Source organism: Sus scrofa, chromosome 7 (genome assembly GCF_054392235.1).
Source record: "Sus scrofa isolate SSC_HxYL_T2T_F1_AM1 chromosome 7, Sscrofa_HxYL_maternal_Yorkshire_Landrace_v2.0, whole genome shotgun sequence".
NCBI classification, from domain to species: Eukaryota; Metazoa; Chordata; class Mammalia; order Artiodactyla; family Suidae; genus Sus; species Sus scrofa.
Window position 1 is genome coordinate 104,447,943 of NC_139389.1, and position 24,084 is coordinate 104,472,026.

General features: G+C 45.7%; 1 long non-coding RNA gene across 1 annotated transcript; it reads right to left on the reverse strand.

Moving 5' to 3' along the window:
- Window positions 1-4,656: 4,656 nt before the first annotated feature.
- On the reverse strand, window positions 4,657-23,981 carry LOC106504507 (uncharacterized). Its single transcript, XR_001298042.3, has 4 exons — window positions 23,906-23,981; window positions 11,683-11,758; window positions 6,439-6,570; window positions 4,657-4,935 (listed from the first exon to the last, which is right to left on the reverse strand). It is a non-coding gene; the product is annotated as an uncharacterized LOC106504507 (long non-coding RNA).
- Between the last annotated feature and the right edge of the window lie 103 nt (window positions 23,982-24,084).

The window sequence follows — 24,084 nt, forward strand, 5'->3', positions numbered from 1 at the left end:
TCTTGTTCTTTTCTGCCTATAGACGTTCCTTTAGTATTTGTTGTAAGGCTGGTTTAGTGTTGCTGAATTCTCTCAGCTTTTGCTTATCTGAGAAGGTTTTGATGTCTCCTTCAAATCTGAACGAGAGCCTTGCTGGGTAGAGTAATCTTGGTTGGAGATTTTCTCCTTTCATCACGTTGAGTATATCATGCCACCCCCTTCTGGCCTGCAGAGTTTCTGTTGAAAAATCTGCCGATAGCCTTATTGGGGTTCCCTTGTATGTTATTTGTTTCTTTTCCCTAGCTGCTTTCAATATTTTCTCTTTGTCTTTAATTTTGGTCAGTTTGATTAATATGTATCTCGGGGTGTTCCTCCTTGGGTTTATTTTGTATGGTACTCGTTGTGCTTCCTGGATTTGAGTGAGTCATCCCTTCCCCATGTTAGGGAAGTTTTCGGCAATTATCTCTTGGAATATTTTTTCTGTCTCCTTCTCTCTCTCTTCTCCTTCTGGCACCCCTATAATACAGATGTTGGTGCATCCTAGAGTTCTCTGAGACTCTCTTCTTTTGTTTTCAATCTTTTTTCTCTTTTCTGTTCTGCATCTATAATTTCCACTAATCTGTCCTCCACCTCGCTTATTTGTTCTTCTGCCTCCTGTATTCTGCTGTTAGCTGCTTCTAGTGAATTTTTTATTTCAGTTATTGTATTTTGCATCTCTTCTTGTTTAAGTTTTATATCTTTTATCTCTTTGGTCAGTGTTTCCTGTAAGTTCTCCATCTTTGCCTCCAGTTTATTTCCAATGTCTTGCATCTTCTTCAGCATCAACAATCTAAAGTCTTTTTCCTGGAGGCTGAGAGTCTCCTCATGGCTTAGCTGTTTTTCTGGGGATTTTTCTTTCTCCCTCATCTGAGTTATAGTTCTCTGTCTTTTCATTTTTATAGGTTTTTGGTGTGATGACCTTTTTACAGATAATAGAGTTGTAGCCTCTCTTCCTTCTGATGTCTGCCCCCCTGTGGCTGAAGTCAGTGTGGGGGCTTGGTGTAGGCTTCCTGATGGGAGGGGCTGATGCCTGCCCCCTGGTCGGAGGAGCCTATTCCCTCTGGTGGGTGGGGCTTAGTCTCTGGATGGGATTAGAGGCGGCTGTGTGCCTGAGGGGTCTTTAGGTAGCCTGTTTACTGAGGGGTGGGGCTGTGATCCCACCTGGGTTGTTGTTTGCCCTGGGGCTTCTCAGTGGCTGGCTGACAGGTGGGGCCAGATTTTCCCAAAATGGCCACCTCCAGAGAAAGGCACTGCTGCTGAATATTCCCGAGAGCTTTGCTTTCAATGTCCTTCCCTCACAACAAGCCACATTCACCCCTGTTTTCCCAGGATGTCCTCCAAGAACTGCAGTCAGGCTTGACCCAGATTCCCTTGGAGACTTTGCTTTGCCCTGGGACTCAGTGCACGTGAAAGTCTGTGTACACCTTTTAAGAATGGGGTCTCTGTTTCCCCCAGTCCCGTGGAGCTCTTGCACACAAGCCCCACTGGCTTTCAATGCCAGATGCTCTGGGGCTCTTTCTCCCTGTGCCAGATCCCCACACCTGAGAGTTTGATGTGTGGCTCAGAACTCTCACTCCTGTAGGTGAGTCTCTGTGAACCAGTTAGTTTCCAGTCTGTGGAACTTCCCACCCAGGAGGTATGGGGTTGTTTATATCATGAAATCGCCCCTTCTACCTCTTGATGTGGCCTCCTCTTTTTCTTCTGGAGTAGGGTATCTTTTTTAAGGTTTCCGGTTCATTTTGGTGAAGTGTGCTCAGTCTTTAGTTGTGAATTTTGTTGTTTTTAGGAGAGAAGTTGAGCTCTAGTCCTTCTATTCTGCCATCTTAATCCCGTCCAAAATAAATGATTAAAAAAAAATCAATCCCAGTATTATTGCATTTGAAAGCAAGAAGTATGGGTGCTGCACTCAGAGAAAGAAGGTCTTGGAATTCCCGTCGTGGGGCAGCAGAAACAAATCTGACTAGGAACCATGAGGTTGTGGGTTTGATCCCTGGCCTCGCTCAGTGGATTAAGGATCCAGCATTGCCTCGAGCTGTGGTGTAGGTCAAAGACGTGGCTCGGATCTGGCATTGCTGTGGCTGTGGTGTAGGCCGGCACCTGCAGCTCTGAATAAACCCCTAGCCTGGGAACCTCCATGTGCCACAAGGGCAGCTCTAAAAAGCAGAAAAAAAAAAGAAGGTCTGAGCTCATAGAACCTGTCTGACAAAGACAGGGTGAAGGAGGGCCCTGAAAACTGCATTGTTTCCTCAGGTGTGAGCGAGAGTGCAGGTGGGAGATAGAGGTGTGGGTGTGTATAGAGAAAACAAAACACCCCATAGAACCTGGGAAGATTTTGTACCGTGTGTGTGTGCGCGCGTGCGCACCCGCTTGTGTGGCACATTGGCCAAGTAGCCCTGACCTAGTGCAGCAGGGTTGAAAGGAAGGCTTGGCTCCGAGTAAAATAAGGTTCTCTTCCCCAAGGAGACCTTAGGTGATTTGAGCATGAAAACCAAAACGAAGTACAGAAGTAAAGCCTTGACAGAGCAAAGACAGAAGCCTTAGGTAAAGCAAGCAGTTGTTACTGATAAAAAGAGAACCCGTCTCTCGGCCTTAGCAGCATCTTCCTAGAAACTTCCGCACCCTGAGAGCCAAGTGGAGGAAGAAGCGAATGTGCAGGCTGAAGCCCAAAAGAAGGAAGATGAGGCAGAGGTCCCAAGAACTTGTCCACCCCTGGAAGCCACCCGAGCAGAAACAAGGAAAGGCCAGAGGCTAGGGACGGTGGTACGATTTGTTGGACTGCATGCCTTCTGTCTAGAACTTGTCTCAATGGATCTAGAACAACTGTTCGCCGTTCTGATCGCCTGAACCACTCTGAGACCCACCTTGCTCATATCAAAACGATCCTTTTTGGTTTTTTGCCCTGGACCTGTGACTTTCTGGACTAGTTCTTTTCTCAGTTGTGGCTGCATATAACAGGTGTACAATAAATTATCTGCTGTCTTAGCTGAAAAAAAAAAAAAACAACAAAAAACAAAGAGAACCTGTATGAAAATATACGCACTACTGCAGTTCCCATTGTGGCTCAGTGGGTAACGAACCTAACTAGTATCCATGAGGTTGCAGGTTTGATCCCTGGCCTCTTTCATTGGGTTAAGGATCTGGTGTTGCCGTGAGCTGTAGTGTAGGTCACAGAGGTGGTTTGGATCTGGTGTTGCTGTGGCTGTGGCATAATCCAGTGGCTGCAGCTCCTATTTGACCTGTAGCCTGGGAACCTCCCTATGCTGTGGGTCTGGCCACAAAAAGACAAAAAGTATATTTACACACTACTGCATATAAAATAGGTAATCAATAAGGACCTACTGTATAGCACAGGGAACTTGACTCAATATTCTGTGATAACCTACATGGGGAAAGAATCTGAAAAAGATTGAATGTATACATATGTATAACTGAATCACTGCTGTACAGCTGAAACTAACCCAACTAAATCAACTATACTCCATATAAAACACAAAGTAAATAAAGAGGGAGTTCCCGTTGTGGCTCAGAGGTAATGAACCCAACTAGTATCCATGAGGATGTGGGTTCCATCCCTGGCTTTCCTCCGTGGGTTAAGGATCTGGTATTGCCCTGAGCTATGGTGTAGGTTGCAGATGTGGCTCAGATCCTGTATTTCCATGGCTGTGGTATAGGCCAGCAGCTACAGCTCTGATTCAGCCCCTAGTCCGGGAACTTCTATATGCCCTAGTTTTTGAAGAACTGAAGGTCTTTGACTTTGTTGAATGGCTGTATAAATAAAATAAAATAAAAATTAAAAGAGCGAACTCTTGGCTCTGGGCAGTGTTAGACACTGGGAATCCTAGACCAGGACCCCCTGTGGTGCTTCTTTAGTGAGCAATCCCTTGTGGGCTAAGATTGAAATAAAAACTGTCCAACTTTTAACTGGCTGCAGCTCATGCAGCAGAAGGAAAGGATCATTTTACAAGAAACCTGGATGAATGATACTAATGCAAACAATGATACTACCACCTGCCATTTATTTATTGAGCCCTTATTATTTAAGAGGAACTTTGCATGTATTACCTCACTTAATTCTTATTACCACTGTGAACCATAAAAACCAATTGCATTATTTAACATCAATGACATAGAGCTGAGAAACTCTTTTCTCTAAAATCCACAGGCCGTGAGAAACCTTACAACTGAAGTCTTTGCCATGAGGATGGAACACCCCATTTTGGCCTGAAAGTTCTGAGCCATGCAGCTCACTATAACACACAGCACCTGCTATTTCCAACCTGGGTGCAGAGGTTGGGATGAGGGGAGCTGTAACATTCCACATGTAGCTTGATTTTGTAGTAAGGAAACCAGGTCCTGAGCTCACTTCTTAGCCCTGGTGGTAGTCAGGCAAAGCTTCTAACAGCATCTAAAACAATGTTGTCGGGAGCCCTGCATTGCTGTGGTTGTGGTGTAGACTTGCAGCTGTGGCTCTATTGACCCCTAGACTGGGAACTTCCATATGCCATGGGTGTGGCCCTAGAAAGCAAAAATAAAATAAATAAATAAATAAAAGTTGCTCAGGGGCTGTGGCCAAGGCCATGCGGCCAAAATTTTGGTTGCCTCTGTACATGGATGCCAAATAGAAACTCAGAGACAGAGTTGGAGGAAACAGAAGAAGTGGCTTTACTTGCCAGGCAAAGAGGGAAACACAGCAGGCTAGTGCCTCAAGGACTGTGCCCACCCCCCTTGGAGGGCATAGTGAGGAGTCTTATAGTGTTTGGGGAGCAGGGTGTGATCAGCTCATGGCATTTCCCTGATTGATGGGTGGCGAGGTAAGTGGGAGTCAGCTTCATCAACCATCTGGTTCCCACAGTCTGGGATCTACGTGCTGGTGGGCAGCATCCAGGTGACTTCTTTCACCCGGCGGGGCTTCAGCACCTGCAGAACAGCCCCAAGGACATGCTCAGAATATTATCTATAGTCTTTGAAGAACTGAAGGTCTTTGACTTTGTTGAATAGCTGAATTAGTATTGCTGTTTTCTTTTTTCTCTGCATTTTTTTCACTTCTCTGATTAAACTGGTTCTTTGACTAAAGCTTTTCTTTAGATGAAAAGGCAGGTGGAGGGCATGAGGGGGGGATCTACTCTGGGAAGGCCTCACGGGGTCCTGTTCGGTTACAGCCAGATAACCCCTCTCATCTTGAATCATTCATACTTTCTTTCTTTTTTTTTTTTTTTTTTTTGGTCTTTTTGCCATTTCTTGGGCCGCTCCCGCGGCATATGGACATTCCCAGGCTAGGGGTGGAATCAGAGCTGTAGCTGCCAGCCTACGCCAGAGCCACAGCAACTCGGGATCCGAGCCGCGTCTGCGACCTACACCATAGCTCACGGCAACGCCGGATCGTTAACCCACTGAGCAAGGCCAGGGACTTGTTAACCACTGCGCCACGACGGGAATTCCCATTCTTACTTTCTTACCAGTGACACCCTCGTTCCTCCAGGGAAGGCGCCTTCTAAAAAAATAGGGGAAAAAAAAGGCTAATTCAAGGAGTTCCCATCGTGGCTCAGCAGAAATGAATCTGACTGATGTCCTTGAGGATGCAGGTTCAATCCCTGGCCTCGCTCAATGGGTTAAGGGTCTGGCATTGCCATGAGCTGTGGTGTAGGTCACAGATGCAGCTCAGATCTGGGATTGCTGTGGCTCTGGCATAGGCTGGGGGCTACAGGTCTGATTTGACTCCTAGCCTGGGAACCTCTATATGCCACAGGTGCGGCCTTAAAAAGCAAATAAAAATAAAAATATCCGGAGTTCCCATCGTGGCGCAGTGGTTGATGAATCCGACTAGGAACCAGGAGGTTGCGGGTTCAATCCCTGGCCTTGCTCAGTGGGTTAACGATCTGGCGTTGCCGTGAGCTGTGGTGTAGGTTGCAGATGCGGCTCGGATCCCGCGTTGCTGTGGCTCTGGTGTAGGCTGGTGGCTACAGCTCCGATTGGACCCCTAGCCTGGGAACCTCCATATGCCGCGGGAGCGGCCCAAGAAATAGCTAAAAAGACCCAATAAATAAATAAATAAATAAATAAATAAAAATAATAAAATAAAATATCCTAGGTGTGGCTTGCATTATACTCCTATTGAACAGTGCTGGTTTAGATAATCATTGTTATACTGGAGGCAAAATGAAAAAAGAAAAAAGGAGATGAGGGAGGGGTGTTCTTGTTACAGCAGCCCTCCCTGACTAGACAAGGATCTTGGATGGCAGGTGGGTCTCCTAAAATGGAATGAAATGCCCAGATATCCCTAGGAATGTCTTGGCACCTCCCCCAGTAGGTCACATACCCCAGGTGTTCACACGCAGGCAAGCCAGGCAGAGCAGCTTCTGCTGGGAGAACTTGATGTAAAGATAACCTTGACCCCCTGGTGAGGAGGGGGGAGCTGCTTACCTGCTCAGGGTGCATTTTGGGACCCATCACCCCCAGAGCTGCCTTTTGGTTCAGCTGGTTCTCCCTCCGTGGGACAATGTCTTCTTGGCCTCATCCTCCCCTTCACGTAGCAGATTCTTTCCTTAAACATCTCTGGATTAAAAAAACCTAAATTTTTCTTCAGCACATATAGACAATATTGAATTCTTTGCCATGATAGTAAAAGTTTGAGCTCTTTGAGACATACGGCTTAAGTTCAAATATTTGCTTGTGGTGTGACCTTTAGAAGTTACTTTCTCTAAGCCTCAGTCTTCGCTCATGAAGCCTTGTTTTGTTTCACGATTTAAGTGATTCCAAGCACATGAAGTTCTGAGCTCGGTGTGGGAAGCGGTGAACCCTCAATAAACGCGAGCTCATGTGATTATTGACAGTTGCCCTACATTTGGCCTATCTTTGAAGTCTTGCTGGGACAGGCCATGCTGGTAAAATGCTTTGAGGCCCAGAAGATAAATCACCGCACAGATCTCAGGCTCTGCTCTTCCATCACGTTACTCTCCTGCTTCTTAGTAGCCCTGTTTTCCTGGGGAAGGTTGAGTTAGAGGGGCAGTGTGCTGAGTTAGGGCTGGGGGGAGTCAGTGTCAGGGCTTCGGGGAGGAAGTGGGACATCCACAGTGTCTAAGCCCCTCAGCCTGAACTCGATTTCACTTTCAGCCTCTGCTTTCCAAGGCACGTAGCTAGACTTGTCCACCTCTCCAATCCACACCAAAGTTGACCTCGGCCTTGGAAGGAGGTTAGATAGACTTGAGTTTAAATCCTGCCCTGTCACTAATAGCACTCATGCTTGGGAAATAGACTTTTTGGGGCATAGCTCCTCTTCCATAAAATAGGCTTAGCGTTGCCCATCTTAGGGTTAGTGTGAAGGTCAAAGAAGATAAGTCTCCGGAACCCCTTGATAGGGATGGAGTGGGGTAGTTACACAGGTAGTTGTAGGGGTCCCAGTAGGGGACCACAGACAGAGAGGGAAACCTAGGGAAGTTTGGGAGATCACTGTAAGTGAACAATCACTCAAGAAAACCGTCAGAACTTCTTGGAACGAAGCAGTCTTGCTTAACTATACAACCATAAATAAAAGCATGGGATATGCCTCAGGTCATTAAGAGAAAGATAAAATGAAGCCTGCATTCAAGTTCAGCAAGATAACCATCCTTAGGATCAAGCACAGGAATTGAAGGAAAAGATGAGATTCCAAAGTTGGAGGCCTTCATTATACAAAACCCAGAGATGATTTTATTTTAGCGCATGTTAGCACCCTTCTGATGATTTGAATAAGTACCACGACAGTCCTGGTTTGATCTCATAGGGTCAAATACTCTTACTGAATATGAAGGGGGAGCTGATGATGTAAGTCTGACGTCTACTCAAAAAAGGAGGAAGAAGGTGGTCTTTCCTCCTCTCCCCACTTTCCTTAGATTATAACACTATAGCCCACCTAATTCTCAGGGCAGAGCTTTTTTTTTTTTTTTTTTTTTTTTTTTTTTTTTTTTTTGCTTTTTAGGGCTGCACCTGTGGCAAATGGATGTTCCCAGGCTAGGGGTGTAAATGGAGCTACAGCTACTGGTCTACACCACAACCAAAGCAATGTGGGATCTGAGCGGCATCTGCAAACTACACCACAGCTCAAGGCAACTCTGGATCCTTAACCCACTGAGCAAAGTCGGGGATCGAACCTGCGTCCCCATGGATACTAGTTGGGTTCTTTACCACTGAGCCATGATGGGAACTTCAGGTCAGAGCTTCTTTTCCTGCCCGCTTGCATCTCTTCACAAGCATCCTATCTTAATAAATCTATTTCTTGCCTATCACTTTGTCTCTCACTGAATCCCTTCTGTGTTGAGACGCAAAGAACCTGAGTCTCAGCAAGTCCAGAAACCAGGTGAGGAATTCTAATTAAAAACCTGTGGGAGTTCCCGTCGTGGCTCAGTGGTTAACGAATCTGACTAGGAACCATGAGGTTGTGGGTTTGATCCCTGGCCTTGCTCAGTGGGTTAAGGATCCAGCATTGCCGTGAGCTGTGGTGTAGGTTGCAGATGCGTCTTGGATCCTGCGTTGCTGTGGCTCTGGTGTAGGCTGGCAGCTACAGCTCCGATTCGACCCCTAGCCTGGGAACCTCCATATGCCGCGGGAGCGGCCCAAGAAATGGCAAAAAGACAAAATAAATAAATAAATAAATAAAATAAAAATAAAAACCTGTGCATTCAAGTCTCAATCTGGGTTTAGCCTGGGTTTAGATCAGAGGTGTTTTGGTTTCACCCTGGCACAGGACTTGGCACATAGTAGGCCTCCAATTATTCCTGAATGCAACCAGGTAGGTAACTATAAGGGCATCTTCCTAGTTAGAGTGAAGAAAACAGTGCGCCTCAGGCAGATGAGATGGACTCACTCACCCTCTCCAGAGCAGAGCCTGGTGTAGGAAGACAGATAATCCGGTTTGGCCTGCTCTGATGGAAGGGTGGTGGGAGGTTGTTATGTTAGATCCAAGGCACACTGGGCCATTTTGAAGTTGAGCTTCTTGTTTGTTCAACATTTGGGGTGTCAGCCTAGTTTACAGAGTCCCCTTAAACTTCACGGTCACCTGTGAGGTGGGCTGTACCGCCTTGCGTGTACCACGTGACCACGCCTCCTCTGATTGGACCAAACTGGGCTAATCAGATTTTCCTCTCCAGGGAACTTGGGATCGGGAGGAAGAGGTTCCACTCTCATGCTGGGATCTGCTTGTGGATGAAGGAGATATAAAAACTGGGTAACATGGTGTGGCCATTTTCTGCCATATGAATCGAGAGGAAAGGAAAGCCAGGATGCAGGGAGAGAGGAAACGAAATCAAAACAAAAACAAAAAACAGACAAGAGAAAGGAGGCTATATTCCTGAGTTCTGGACTATTCCCACTTCCAGCTTCCAGACCCCTTCTCAGATCTGGGCCCACATTCTTGCCCATGAATTTCATGAGACACTTCTAAGTTCTTAGTGATAAATCTATTTTCGTTTTGTTTTGTTTTTACTTTTTAAAAAAAAAAACGAAGTATTGGGAGTTCCCGTGGTGGTGCGGTGGAAACAAATCCAACTAGGACCCATGAGGTTGCGGGTTCAATCCCTGGCCTTGCTCAGTGGGTTAAGGATCTGGCATTGCCATGAGCTATGGTGTAGGTTGCAGACTTGGCTCAGATCCTGTGCTGCTGTGGCTGTGGCATATGCTGGCAGCTGTAGCTCCTATTAGACCCCTAGCCTGGGAACCTCCATATGCCAAGAGTATGGTCCTACAAAGCAAAAAAAAAAAAAAAAAAAAAAAGTATTGTTAATATACAACATTGTGTTATTTTCAGGTGTACAGCAAAGTGCATCAATCATACATATATATATATATTCTTTTTCAAATTCTTTTCCATTATGGGTTATTTCAAGATATTAAGTATAGTTCCCTGTGCTATACAGTAGGTCCTTGTTGTTTATCTGTTTATATATAGCAGTGTGTATATGTTAATCCCAAACTCTTAATTTAGCTCTTGCCCTCCCCTCTGCTCTCCCCTTTGATAATGGTAAGTTTGTTTTCTTTTTCTTTTTAAATAATGATTTTTATTTTTTCTATTATAGTTGGTTTGCAGTGTTCTGTCAATTTTCTATGGTACAGCAAAGTGACCCAGTCACACACACACGCACGCACAAACACACACATTTTTTTCTCTGTTTACTATGTCTTTGAATCTATTTCTGTTTTGCAACGAGCTCATTTGCCTAATTTTTTGATTCCACATTTAAGTAATATCATATGATTATTTTTCTCTGTGTGACATTCTTTTTTTTTTTTATCTCTCTCTCTTTTTAGGGCTGCATTTTTTTTTTCTCTCTCTCTCTCTTTTTAGTGTGACATTCTTCATTTAGGATGCTAGTGTGTAGGTCCATCCATGTTGTTACAGATATCATTATTCATTCTTTTTTATGGCTGGGTAATATTTCTGTGTGTGTGTGTTTATTCCACATCTTTATCTATTCACCTGTCAATGGACATTTAGGCTGCTTCCATGTCCTGGCTATTGTGAATAGTGCTGCTATTGAACATTGGGGTCCATGTGTCTTTTCAAATTAGAGTTTTCTCCAGTTTTATGCCCAGAGTGGGATTGCTAGACCATATGGTAACTCTATTTTTAGTTTTTTTTTAAAGAATCTCTATACTGTTCTCCATAGTGATTGCACCAGTGTACCACCAACAGTGTAGGAGGGTTCTTTTTCCTTCACACTCTCCCTAGCATTTATCATTTATACACTTTAAAAAAATTAATTTTTTTGGTCTTCCTCTCTTTTTAGGGCCACACCTGCAGCATATGGAGCTTCCCAGGCTAGGGGTCCAATTGGAGCTGTAGCCGCTGGCCTTTGCCACAGCCACAGCAACGCGGGATCTGAGCTGCATCTTCGAACTATATCACAGCTCAAGGCAACTCCAGATCCTTAACCCACTGAGCAAGGCCAGGGATCGAACCCACATCCTCATGGATGCCAGTCAAGTTCTTTAACTGCTGAGCTACAATGGGAACTCCTAAAAAATTAATTTAAAAAAATGTTATGGCTGCACCTGTGCGTGTGGAAGTTCCCAGGCCAAGGATTAAATCCTAGCTGCAGCTGTGACAATGCCAGATCTGGCCAGGGATTGCACCCACACTTCCACAGTGACCTGAGCTGCTGCAATTGGGTTCTTAACCCACAGTGCCACAGTGGGAACTCCTTATTATTTGTACTTTTTTTTTTTTTTTGTCTTTTTAGGGCTGCACCTGCAACACATGGAGGTTCCCAGGCTAGGGGTCAAATCGGAGCTATAACTCCCGGCCTGCACCACAGCCACAGCAACATGGGATCCAAGCTGCATCTGCAACCTACACCACATCTCACCGAGTTGCTGGATCCTTAACCTAATGATCGAGGCTAGGGATTGAATTCATGTCCTCATGGATGCTAGTCCAGTTCATTAACTACTGAGTCACAGTGGGAACTCCCATTTGTACACTTTTTAATGATGGCGATTCTGATGATGAGATGATACCTCATTATATTTTTGATTTGCATTTCTCTAATAATTAGCAATATTGAGCATCTCTTCATGTGCCTATTGGCCATCTGTATGTCTCCTTTGGAGGAAGGTCTGTTTAGGTCTTCTGCCCATTTTTTGGATTGGGTTGTTTGTTTTTAAATATTAAGCTGTATGAGCTTTTAAACCCACCTTTTGCTGCTTGCACCGGATAATGCTGCTGGTTAAGTTACTGTGCACTCAGGCTACAGCTGCCAATGTGAGCTAGCTGAAACAAAAAGAGGAAATTAGTGGAAGGTGCTGGGGCAGCTCATGAAATCCAGGAGGTTCGAACACCCCACTTTCTGGAGGTGCCAGAACCAGGACAGCTCTGGGTACATCAGCCACACACTGGGATTTTTTTTCCGGCGGCGTTCTCCCATTAAGATGCCTCCAAGTGGACTGTTTCAGTTCAAAACTCCAAATTCCTGGGGTGGAGAGAACCTCATTGATCCATGATGAGCACCTTCGTGATGCTCGAGGGGTAGCTCCGGGCAGCAGCAATGTGGGTGCTGAGAAAATGTACTATGAGAACAGGATGTGCTTCTCTTCAAGAACAAGGAATGGGCACTGATCAGCCAGTGCAAGTGGCGTCTGTACACTCTGGTTCGTACTGTTGATCGTGCACGGGGAATTGTGCTTCTCACTGAGTGGACTGCAAGGGTTTAAAAAACAGGGTCTCTGACATCAAAGAATTTATAATCTGCCCGCAAATAATAATACTTCAAGGCAGCCTGTGACAGCTGCCAGGAGAGATGTACAGCATGAAATGCCACAGGGATTTAGAGAAAGGCAAGATGCCTTTGAGCTGTGGGGACTACAGTCCAGATTCTAGGCTATGTTGGCTGGCAAATGACCTCCTGAACAAAACACGAAAAATACACCTTGGAGTTCCCGTCGTGGCTCAGTGGTTAACGAATCAGACTAGGAACCATGAGGTTGCGGGTTCGGTCCCTGCCCTTGCTCAGTGGGTTAACGATCCGGCGTTGCCGTGAGCTGTGGTGTAGGTTGCAGACGTGGCTCGGATCCTGCATTGCTGTGGCTCTGGCATAGGCCAGTGGCTACAGCTCCGATTCGACCCCTAGCCTGGGAACCTCCATATGCCGTGAGAGCGGCCCAAAGAAATAGCAAAAAAAGACAAACAAACAAACAAACAAACAAAAAACACCTAACATGCCTTATGATAACAACCAGAAGGAGTATGCAAACCTTTACATATCAATGTTCAATGCAATAAAACAAGAATTTTTTTTTTTTTTTTGGCTGAGGCTGTGGCATGCAGAAATTCCAGGGCCAGGGACTGAACCCGTACCATGGCAGTAACCTGAGCCGCAGCAGTGACAGTGTTGGATCCTTAACGTGCTGAGCCACCAGGGAACTCCCACTCCCTCTATGTCCTTGCCTCAACAAAAACCAGGATGACTTTTTAAATTTTCTTTGTCTCAGTGGTTATATATATGGGAATTCCTTTCAACTTGATCTTAGAAATGTCTCTGGCCCATATGGGTCTCCTATGCCTTAAACCTATAGGTCCTGCTGCCTGATGGAATCTCCTCCAAGGATGGCCCAGGTATTTCCAACTCAACCAACCTGAGTGATCGCATGGGCATCTCCTCTCCTCCTGTGTCCTCTATGGCACCCATACCACAGCCTAGAAGTGAAACGTGCTTCTTATCTCTCCCTTACCCACCATGTCAAATCAATCACCAAACTGCTATAATTCACCTCCTCAATACGCCTCCAATTTGTCCCCTCCCTTTTCCACTGCCCCATCTATCCTGTGGTTGACTGAATGCACAACTGCTGGTATTACCATCTGTGTTAGTTATCTGCTGCTACATGACCAATTATCCCCAAACTTAGTAGTTTAAAACAAACGTATATCATCGCCCATAGTTACAGGGAGAGTCTTAGCTGGGTGGTTTGGAGGGTCACGTCTAAGTTTTGGGACAAGCTGTCGGTCAAGGCTGCGGTCATCTCAAGGCTGGAGAAGCTGCATCCAGACTCACTCATGTGATTGGAGGCTTCAGTCAGTCTCTCCACAGGTTCACAATGTGGCAGCTGCTTCCCCTGAAAGGAGTGGTGTGTGTGGGGGGGGGGGGAAGAGAGGTTGAGAGTGTTCTAGGTGGAAGTCATAGTTTTTTGTTTTTTTTTTAAGCATAATTAAGTTTTAATTTCTTTTTCTTCTTCTTTTTCTTTTTTGGCTGCCCCACAAGCATACGGAGTTCCCAGGCCAGGGTTCAGATCCAAGCCATAGATGTGGCACCTGTGGCAACGCTGGATCCTTTAACCCACTGTGCTGGGCTGAGGATTAAACCTGCGTGCTGACGTGGCAGTGATGCCACTGATCCTGTTGCACCACAGTGGGAACTCCTGAGTTTTTTTTTCTAATTAACAATTATTTCTGGAGTTCCCATTGTGGGTGTAGTGGAAACGAATCTGACTAGGAACTATGAGGCTGTGGGTTCAATCCCTGGCCTCACTCAGTGGGTTAAGGATCTGGCATTGCCATGAGCTGTGGTGTAGTTCACAGATACAGCTCGGATCTGGTGTTGTTGTAGCTGTGGTGTAGGCCGGCGGCTACAGCTCTGATTGGACCCCTAGCCTGGGAACCTCCATATGCTGCAGGTGCAGCCCTAAAAAGCAAAAACAGACAAACAAATCAATTATTTCTTCTTTTTCTTCCGGTTTTGTAGGGGTATAAATGACACACAGGGCTGTGTAAGTAAGGTGTACAGCACGATGATTGCTTTACATAAAACATGAAATGATTGTCGAAGATACAAAATGAAAGAAATTTTAATTTTAGAAAAAAAAGGCATAGTCTTTTAAAACCAAATTTGCAACGTTTTCACTTTGGCCATATTCTATTGGTCACAGACCCAAACCTGGTACATGGAGGAGGGAGTGTGTGAATACCAAGACGTGAGGGTCGTTGGGGATCACCTTGGAATTGGCTTCCACAACATCCATTTACCCTTTTCTTTGGGTAAAAGAATCTCTTGATTTTCCTTGGGGGAAGCCCCCCCCCACCCCGGCATTGTTAAGGTATAGTTTGAGTGGAGCTGCTACCTCCTCCCATTTCTGGTGAGGGTCCCCATTTGCAGTGTGGGTCCTGATTAACTAAGGCTTATGGTAGCATATTCTCTTATGATTGAATATTTGTGTCCCTCTCAGATTCATATATTGAAACCCTAGCCCCCATGGGATGGTGTTTGGAGGTGAGGACTTTGGGAGGTAATTAGGATTGGATTGGGTCATGAGGGTGGGGCCCTCATGGTGGGATTCGTGCCCTTGTAAAAAGAAGAGGCGACACAGGCTCTCTCTTTGTGCTCACACCAAGGAAGGCCCTATGAGGAAGTGGGCTCTCACCAGAGACTGTGACCATGCTGGCAGCCTTGACTTCCAGCCTCCAGACCCGTGAGAAATGAACATTTGTTGTTTCAGCCACCCAGTCTGTGGTCTCCTGTTATAGCAGCCCAAATGGAATAAGACCAGTCACTCTGGCCTAAGTGATAGGGGTGAGTGATAGGAATCAACTAAAAGGCAAAAGACATTAGGAAATATTTGCTAAAACTTCTGGGAGGATCTCAGAATCTCCAGCAGGAGCTCCTGAAAGAGATGCTCTCTCTTTCTCTGGCCTTGGTGGTGTGAGGTTGTGAGGCTAGGGCTGCTGGCATCTTGTTGACACAGAGCGAGCCAGCCTGGGAATGAAGCTATACTCAGAGGAAGTCAAGTCAAGAGATGGATGCCAGACATTGCCATGAGCTGTGGTGTAGGTCACAGACGAGGCTCAGATCTTGTGTTGCTGTGGCTCTGGCGTAGGCCGGCGGCTACAGCTCTGATTAGACCCCTAGCCTGAGAACCTCCACATGCTGTGGATGTGGCCCTAGAAAAGGCAAAAAGACAAAAAAAAAAAAAAAAAAAAAGGAAGTGGATGCCAGAGACACCATTTGAGCTCTGCATCAAGCCAAGCCTGCAGCTAGGCCTGTATGTGAATTTCCCATTGATACTAGCCAATAAATAAACTCATTTTCTTAGGGTGGTTGTACAAGGGATCCTGTTCCTTACCATATAAAGTCCTAACTGGGAATTCCTTTGTGGGTTAAAGATCTGGCATTGTCATTGCTGTGGCTGAGTTGCTGCTGTGGTGCGGGTTTGATCCCTGGCCGGAGAATTTCCACATGACATGGGCGTGGCCAAAAAAATTCACTAAAAATAAAGTTCCAGCTGATCGTGGTCACTGTCTCCCTCACAGCCCTTCCTCTCTAAAACCTAATTCTGATCACGTTATCTTCTTGCATAAAATCTTGCAACACCTACTCAGTGTCTTTTGGATAAAGTCCAAGCTCATGAATGCGGTAGTTGGGACCCAACTTCTTCCTCTCTGTCTCCACTGCCAGCCTCTTCCTTCCTTGCTTCTGTTTTGTGAAAGCCTCTGTATTTATACCCTCTGCCCTGCTGCTCTGAAGAAGGTCCTGGACTGGGAGCACATGAGCCTTAATTAGGAATTTCGGTGGCAGAACCCATTAGATAAGAGTCGGCGTGATCAAGGTCACCTGGAAGCCCCAGACCTCGACCCAGAAACGGTACTGGTTCTTATGTGCTAATGCCGGATCTGCTGGGCCCTTCCTGGTCACTAGCATTTCCCCAGGCTCTGATCTTCTGTGACTCTGGTTCCTAATAAGTACCTCACTGTGGAGTCAACAAGATTATCTGCAGAGCGCAACAGGGTAGGCTTCACCAGCAGGATATCCAACGCAGAGCCTCCTTAACCCAAGGGCCATTTGAATCAAATACTCAATGTCCCAGCTCTTAAATCAGGAGGCTGCTTATGTGAGGTACAGTGATCAGGAAGAAGCTTCCTGTTCCTTTTTATGACACTTTACCCATTTCTTTTGCCCTAAGCTTGGTCCACTTGTGAGTGCTCTGATTTATCAATCACATAGATGTCAAGTGTCCTGCACTGGATTGGTCCTGAGTGCCTTGACTCCACTTACTGTACCAGGAAAGGAATAATTTCCAGAGGGTTGATCTGGGATATATGTACCCCCCAACAATGGCACTGTTATGAATTGGTATATGTAGTTCATACTTCTGAGGCCTCCAGTTTTTTTTTTTTTTTTTTTTTTTGAGTGGTTAAACAACAAATATTTCTTTCTTTTTTTCTTTTTCCTTCTTTTTGAGTGGTGAAACAGCAAATATTTCTTTTCTTACAGTTTTAAAGGCTGACGCCAGCGTGGTCAGGTTCAGGTGAGAGCCATCTCCCTGACTTGCTAGTGGCAATTTCTTTGCTTTTTAGGGCCGCACCTGTGGCATATGGCGGTTCCTAGGCTAGGGGTGAATTGGAGCCATAGCTGCCGGTCTACACCACAACCACAACAATGCAGGATCCAATCCGCGTCTGTGACCTACACCACAGCTCACGGCAAGGCCAGATCCTTAACCCACTGAGCAAGGCCAGGGATTGAATCTGCCGCCTCATGGTTCCTAATTGGATTCATCTCCGCTGGACCACAACAGGAACGCCGCTAATGGTGAGTTCTTGCTGCGTCCTCTCATGGCAGAAAGAGAGGTCTGGTGTCCATTCCTCTCTTATAAAGACATCAGGTCTATTGGATCACAGTTCTGCCCTTATTATTATTATTACTGCCTTTTTGTCTTTTCAGGGTCTTATAGGTGCAGCATATGGAGGTTCCCAGTCTAAGGGTCTAATATGAGCTGTAGCCACTGGCCTACGCCAGAGCCACAGCAACACGGGATCTGAGCCGTGTCTGGGACCTACATTGCAGCTCACAGCAACGCCGGATCCTTAACTCACTGAGTGGGGCCTCGTGGATACTAGGTTGGTTCGTTAACCGCTGAGCCATGACGGGAACTCCCAGCTCTGCTCTTATGCTGAGGCTTCCTTCTTGATGTGAAAGATGGACAGAGCCCAGGAGCTGGTCAGTCCCCAGTTCCCGACAGCTTGGAGGGTTGGGTAGGTGTAGAGCATGGCAAGTACTGGGGGTGGCAGTGGTGTGGTGGCTTTTGGGTAGAAATGGCCCTTGTCCTGTTTGTTCTTTCTCTTTTTTGTAAATCCCATGAGACGTTTCGCTTCAGAATGTCTGTCTTTTATATTTTACCTACAGAGGATTTGGGGGCATGAGAAAGAAACTTCTGTGTTCTTTAAGTTACTGTCCTATGGTTTCTTGGTTTTTTTCTTTTACTTTTTTTCTTTTAAGCCCACACCTGGGGCATATGGAGGTTCTCAGGCTAGGAATCCAATCAGAGCTTCAGCTGCTGGCCGACACCACAGTCACAGCCATGTGGGATCAGAGCCACATCTACAACCTACACCACAGTCATGGCAATGCTGGATCCTTAAACCAATGAGTGAGGCCAGGGATTGAACCCACATCCTCATGAATACTAGTTGGGTTCTTACCCTGCTGAGCCATAATGGGAACTCCCCTGTTAGTTCTCTCTGTAACAGCGGTTTACCCTCCACTGTGATTTTTGTCCCATAGCATGGGGCTGCCTGTATCTCTCATGAACGTTGCAGTGTGTGGAGTGTGCCAGGCCTTACATGCCTCATCTCACTGACTCCTCATGACAACCCTGGGAATGAACTGTTATTATGGACCTATTTGCCACGTGTGGACACTGAGGCTTAGAAAAGTCCAGCACCAAGCTCAGAGTCACAGATTCTCTCCGTCATGTCAAGGGAGGGCCTGCGATGTGCCGGGCCCTATCTTACTCTCTGGAACTTACCATACTAAGTTTGGGGCCTGCTATTCCAACACAAGTCTGATTCCAGCCCTGCACACTTAATAGATGGCCTTAGCTGTTTCCCCTGTGTGATTCGGCCTGTGGACATCCCCTGTAAAACAGCCTAGATACTTCCGTCCGTGCTGGTAATGGTTGATGCCCAATCCATTTACACCTTCTAGCTCACACCTTTGTAACAGAAATAGGACTCACTTGGGCTTATCAGACACAACTTAGAATAGATTTACAAGGAGATCCTGCTGAACAGCATTGAGAACTTTGTCTAGATACTCATGTTGCAACAGAAGAAAGGCTGGGGGAAAATGTAATTGTAATGTATACATGTAAGGATAACCTGACCCCCTTGCTGTACAGTGGGAAAATAAAAAAAAAAAAAAAAAAAAAAAGAAATAGGACTCAATTTTGCCCGTGACATGAAAATTGCTCTCCTGATTGAAAAATGCTTTAAGGTTTTGGACTTCCCCTTTGAGTCCTTTAACGTTGGAAAGAACATCCTTTGGAACCAGAGTTAGAAAAGGCACACTGGGTGGAATTCAATGTTCCTGCTGTGTGACTTTGAACTTTGGTCTCAATATATTGAGTAATAATAATAATAAAAGGATACGAACTGACTTTAGAAAGAGAGTTGTACAAAGGCTGGAGTGGCTAAATACATCCAAAGCTCCAAGCGCCATGCCTGGTGCATGTTAAGGGGAAGATGGAGAGCAGCTTTTATTAAGGAGGCTGAGGGAGGTCCCTGGTGGCTCAGTGGGTTAAAGATCGGCATTGTCAGAGTTCCTGTTGTGGCTCAGAAGGTTAAGAACCTGACTAGTATCCATGAGGATGTGGGTTCAATCCCCGACCTTGCTCAGTGGGTTAAAGATCCCGTGTTTCCGAAAGCTATGGCATAGGTTGAAGATACATCTCATATCTGGTGTAGACCAGTAGCTGTGGTTCCAATTCAAGCCCCTAGTCTAGGAACTTCCAAATGTTGCAGGTATGGCCATGAAGGAAAACAAAATCAAAACCAAAAAAGGATCCAGCATTGTCACTGCTGTGGTGCAAGTTTGATCCCTGGCCTGGGAACCTCCACAAGCAACAAGTATGGCAAAAAAAAAAAAAAAAAAAAAAGAAAAGGAGGATGATGATAAAGAGGCTGCTGGATTTTGCAACTGTATTGATAACAAACACTGAGAGCACTTCCGTGGAGAGGTGGGGTGGACGGCTGGCTGCAGGTGAATGAGAGCTTGAGAAAATGGTACCTCAGAGTGTAAAAACTACTTGCTCTGTTAAGAAATCTATTGGCTTAGGAAAAGTGACATGGGCAGCTTTGAAAGTGACATAGGTAGAGGTGGGTTTTGGAGTTCCTGTTGTGGCTCAGTGGTAATGAGCCAGATTAGTATCCATGAGGAAGCAGGTTCTATCCCTGGCTTTGTTCATTGGGTTAGGGGTCCAGCATTGCCGTGAGCTGTGGTATAGGTCGCAGATGTGGCTTGGATCTGTCATCTCTATGGCTGTGTTGTAGGCCGGCAGCTGTAGCTCCAAGTGGACCCCTAGCCTGGGAACTTCCATATGCTGTGGGTGTGGCCTTAAAGAGCAAAAAAAAAAAAAAAGGTGGGTTTTTCCTAGGTTTTAAAGAGGGAAACTAAGCAGGTTTGACAGTTAAGGTTTAAAGACGTAGGAGTTCCCATTGTGACTCAGGAAAATGACTCTGACCCGCACCTGTGAGGACAGAAGTTCGATCCCTGGCCTCGCTCAGCAGGTTAAGGATCTGGTGTTGCCATGAACTGCAACTGGTGTTGCAGATGTGGCTCGGATCTGGCATTGCTGTGGCTGTGGCGAAGGCCAGCGGCTATAGCTCCCATTTGACGCCTAGCCTGGGAACCTCCATATGCTGTGGGTGCAGCCCTAAAAAGACAAAAGGAAAAGTTTAATGATGTAGTGGAGAGGATGGGACCTAAGATAGGAAAAAAAAAAAAAAAAGAGAGAGAGAGAGAGAGATGATTGATGGAATAAGGTCTGGAATCTGGTGCACGAAGGACCAAAGTTTTGGAAATAAATTGAGTGCCTGCTTTCTTTGAAACCAAGAAGGGGAAGATGAGTGAAGATACATGTAATTGGAAGATGGAGGGGAGAGAGACCAAGGCAAAGGCAGCCTGATAAATGCTATTTTCCATGTGGAGCAGGAAGCGGTTAACCTCCAAGATGACCCCAACCATCCTTCTCCTGGTTCTCACAGGATTTCCCTTCTACATTGTACCAGGTGTGGGCTGTGTGACCACTAGCACGTCGCAGAAGCTAGGTGTTACAGGTTGAATTGTGTCTCCCCCAAAAGGTAGGCTGAGGGTCTAACCCCCAGAACCTCAGATGTGACTTTATCTGGAAGTAGGTCTTTACAGAGGTCATGAAGTTAAAAATGAGGTCATTAGGGTGGGCCCTATTCCAATGTGGCTGGTGTTCTTATAAAAAGGGGAAATTTGGACACAAATTCAAAGAAAGCTAGACTAGAAGGTAGATGGTGCGAAGACACACATGAAAAGATGTTCATGGGACTGAAGCGATGCATCTCCAAGCCAGAAACGCCAGGAGTTGCTGGTAAGCACCAGGAAGTAGGCAGTAGCGAGGAAGGGTCCTTCCCCAGAGCTGTCAGAGGCAGCGAGGCCTTGCTGGCAACTTGATGTAGGACTTGTAGCCTCCAGAACAGTGACACAATAAATTTCTATTGTCTTAACCCCTCCAGGTTCTGGTACTTTGTTATGGCAACCCAGCAGACTGATATGCCACGGTACGTCACTTCTAAGATCAGGTTATGAAGACTCTAGTTTCTGTGTGTGTGTGTGTGTGTGTGTGTGTGTGTGTGTGTGTGTGTGTGTGTGTGTGTAAACACTTTTTTTTTTGGTCTTTTCTATGGCTACACTCATGGCATATGGAGGTTCCCAGGCTAGGGGTCTATTTGGAGCTGTTGTTGCCGGCCCACACCACAGCCACAGCAACACCAGATCCGAGTCGCATCTGCGACCTATACCACAGCTCACTGGCAACACCGGATCCTTGAGGCCAGGGATCAAACCTGCAACCTCATGGTTCCTAGTCAGATTCGTTTCCGCCGCACCACAACGGGAACTCCCTATTCAGCCCTGCTTTTGTGGCAGGACAACCCATGTAGATAACAAGTAAATGAACAGGAGTGGCGGTGTTCCAAAAAAACTTTATTGATGGCTACTGACCTTTGTGTTTTACATAATTTTCATGTGTCATGAAATATTCTTCTGCTTTTGATTCCCCTCCCCATCATTAAAAATGTAAAATCATCCTCAGATCATACAAAAACAGACCGCAGGCTGGGTTAGATCCGCAGCCCATGATTTTTGGACCTCTGGATTAGATAAACTCAGGGATATGATGAATGAAACACCCCACAGTTATGCTGAAAGTCTCCCAAAGAGATGGCTTTGATAAACTCTTGTGTTTATTTTAATCTGTGATTTCTGGGCATCTTTTTTCCTTCATAAGATTTGCTACTCACTTGGATGTCTTAGGAAAAGGATGCCAAGCCATTTTGTTGAAACATTAACAAGGAACAGGAACACCTGAAAGAAGTGCTAATGCACATCCAGGCCTACAAATATTGAGACTTTCCTGTGTTAGGCATTTCTGAAAAAAAAAAACATGAATAACACATATCTTTATTTCAAGTTGATGATGGAGGAATAGTAGGGGAGTGTATTGAGTTTCTTTGGATCACAAAGGAGAGAGAATAGTTATGTTCACAGAAGATGACTGTGTTTACTGGAGAAGCTGGTAAGAGAATCTGGTAGGGAAACTTACTAGGCAGTGTCAGAAAAGGAAACATCGCAGGAGATAAGTGGTTTAAAACAAGGAGATCACATCGCTAAGCAATACTAATGAACAATTTGTGGAAATCACAAACTTTTTAACAGTAAATAAATAAAGTTTATAAAAAAAATTACTCCTAGAGTTCCCATCGTGGCTCAGCAGTAAAGAACCCAACTAGGAACCATGAGGATACAGGTTTGATCCCTGGCCTCGCTCAGTGGGTTAAGGATCCAGCATTGCTGTGAGCGGTGGTATAGGTCACAGATGAGGCTTGGATCCCGGGTTGCTGTGGCTGTGGCGCAGGCTGGCAGCTGTAGCTCTGATTCGACCCCTAGTCTGGGAACTTCCATATGCTGCAGGTGCAGCCCTTAAAAAAAAAAAAAAAAAAATCCTGAAGAAAACCACAACACCTTAGAAAGCAGCAACACTTTTATGGTGTGCAGCACCAGCATTCTTGTTTTTTCACCCCAGAAAATATTTTGCAGATAACTTTCTCTTATTGCAGCAAAAATAATGTTTAGTAACTGAAATCACAAGACGTTGCTTCTATATCCAACAAAGAATGTAGAAAACAATTGGAAGATTGATTTTTTTTTTAATTATGCAGAAAGCAAACAAATGCAATTAAATAAGTATTGGTTTGGGACAATTTGTGCATTATAAAATGCCTATGTTTTTCAGAATAGCAGCTAAAGGAGTTCCCATCGTGGTGCAGTCGTTAACGAATCCGACTAGGAACCATGAGGTTGCGGGTTCGATTCCTGGCCTTGCTCAGTGGGTTGATGATCCGGCATTGCCGTGAGCTGTGGTGTAGGCTGCAGACACGGCTCGGATCCCGAGTTGCTGTGGCTCTGGTGTAGGCCGGTGACTACGGCTCTGATTGGACCCCTAGCCTGGGAATCTCCATATGCCGAGGGTGCGGCCCTGTAAAGACAAAAAAATTAAAAAAAAAAAAGGGAGTTAAAGTAACTTTTTCATCAAAACTCTCTTTATGTCTGAATTCCTAAGCCTGCTGACTTTACTAGGAAAACGCAGAGTTAAAGATGTGACTGGCTGTTTCACACTCACTTTGAAAACACAATATATCATGTTTCTGAAGAATGGTAGACTTTGTGTTACAGTACAGAAACCTGAAGAGAGAGTTAACCAAATACCATTTGGATTTAAAAGTAGCTGGAAACACCATCTAGCCAGCACAGTCCTAGAGTAGTAGAAATACAGAGGCCTGCATTCTGGCCTCAATTCTACTTTTTTTTTTCATAGTTGCTCCTGTGGCAGACAGAAGTCCCCAGGCTATAGGTCAAATCAGAACTGCAGCTGCCAGCTTACATCACAGCCAGGGCAATGCCAGATTAGATCCGCATCCAAGACCTATGCCACAGCTTGTGGCAACGCTGAATCCTTAACCCAGTGAGCAAGGCCAGGGAGGGAACCTGCATCCTCATGGATACAAGGCCTGCCTGTAACCTGCTGAGCCACAAAGGGAACTCTTCTGGCCTCAATTCTAGATGGCCCAATAGCCGCAGTCTCAAGTTCAGTATTTCATGACCCCTAAACTTTCCATTTAAACAATACTGCACTTAGTCTTCTACCTATAACTCAGCCACACGTCCATGGTATGGTTAAAATATGCTCTTCAGCATCAAGGAGCGCCCTCCAAAGTGCAACCGTAATTTGCAAATGGTAAAGGGTCAGAGATGGTCAGATATTTTTGCAAAGTCTGAGTTACTTTCGCCCAGTACTCTTCAGGATATTTTTTAAAGCTTCAGATAATTTTTTTTTTACTCACCAGTCTTAGGGTATTTTTATGAGATAATGATGAAGCGAACGTCACAGTCCAAACGCTGCGAAAGTCTTTGAGGAGGACCCTTCCAGACCTGAGCGTCTGGGAGCCACGCCCACCCCAGTTCCCGCCCCTCGGCCACGCCCACCACGAGTGAGCGGTGCTCCCGCCCTCCTCGGGCCTGG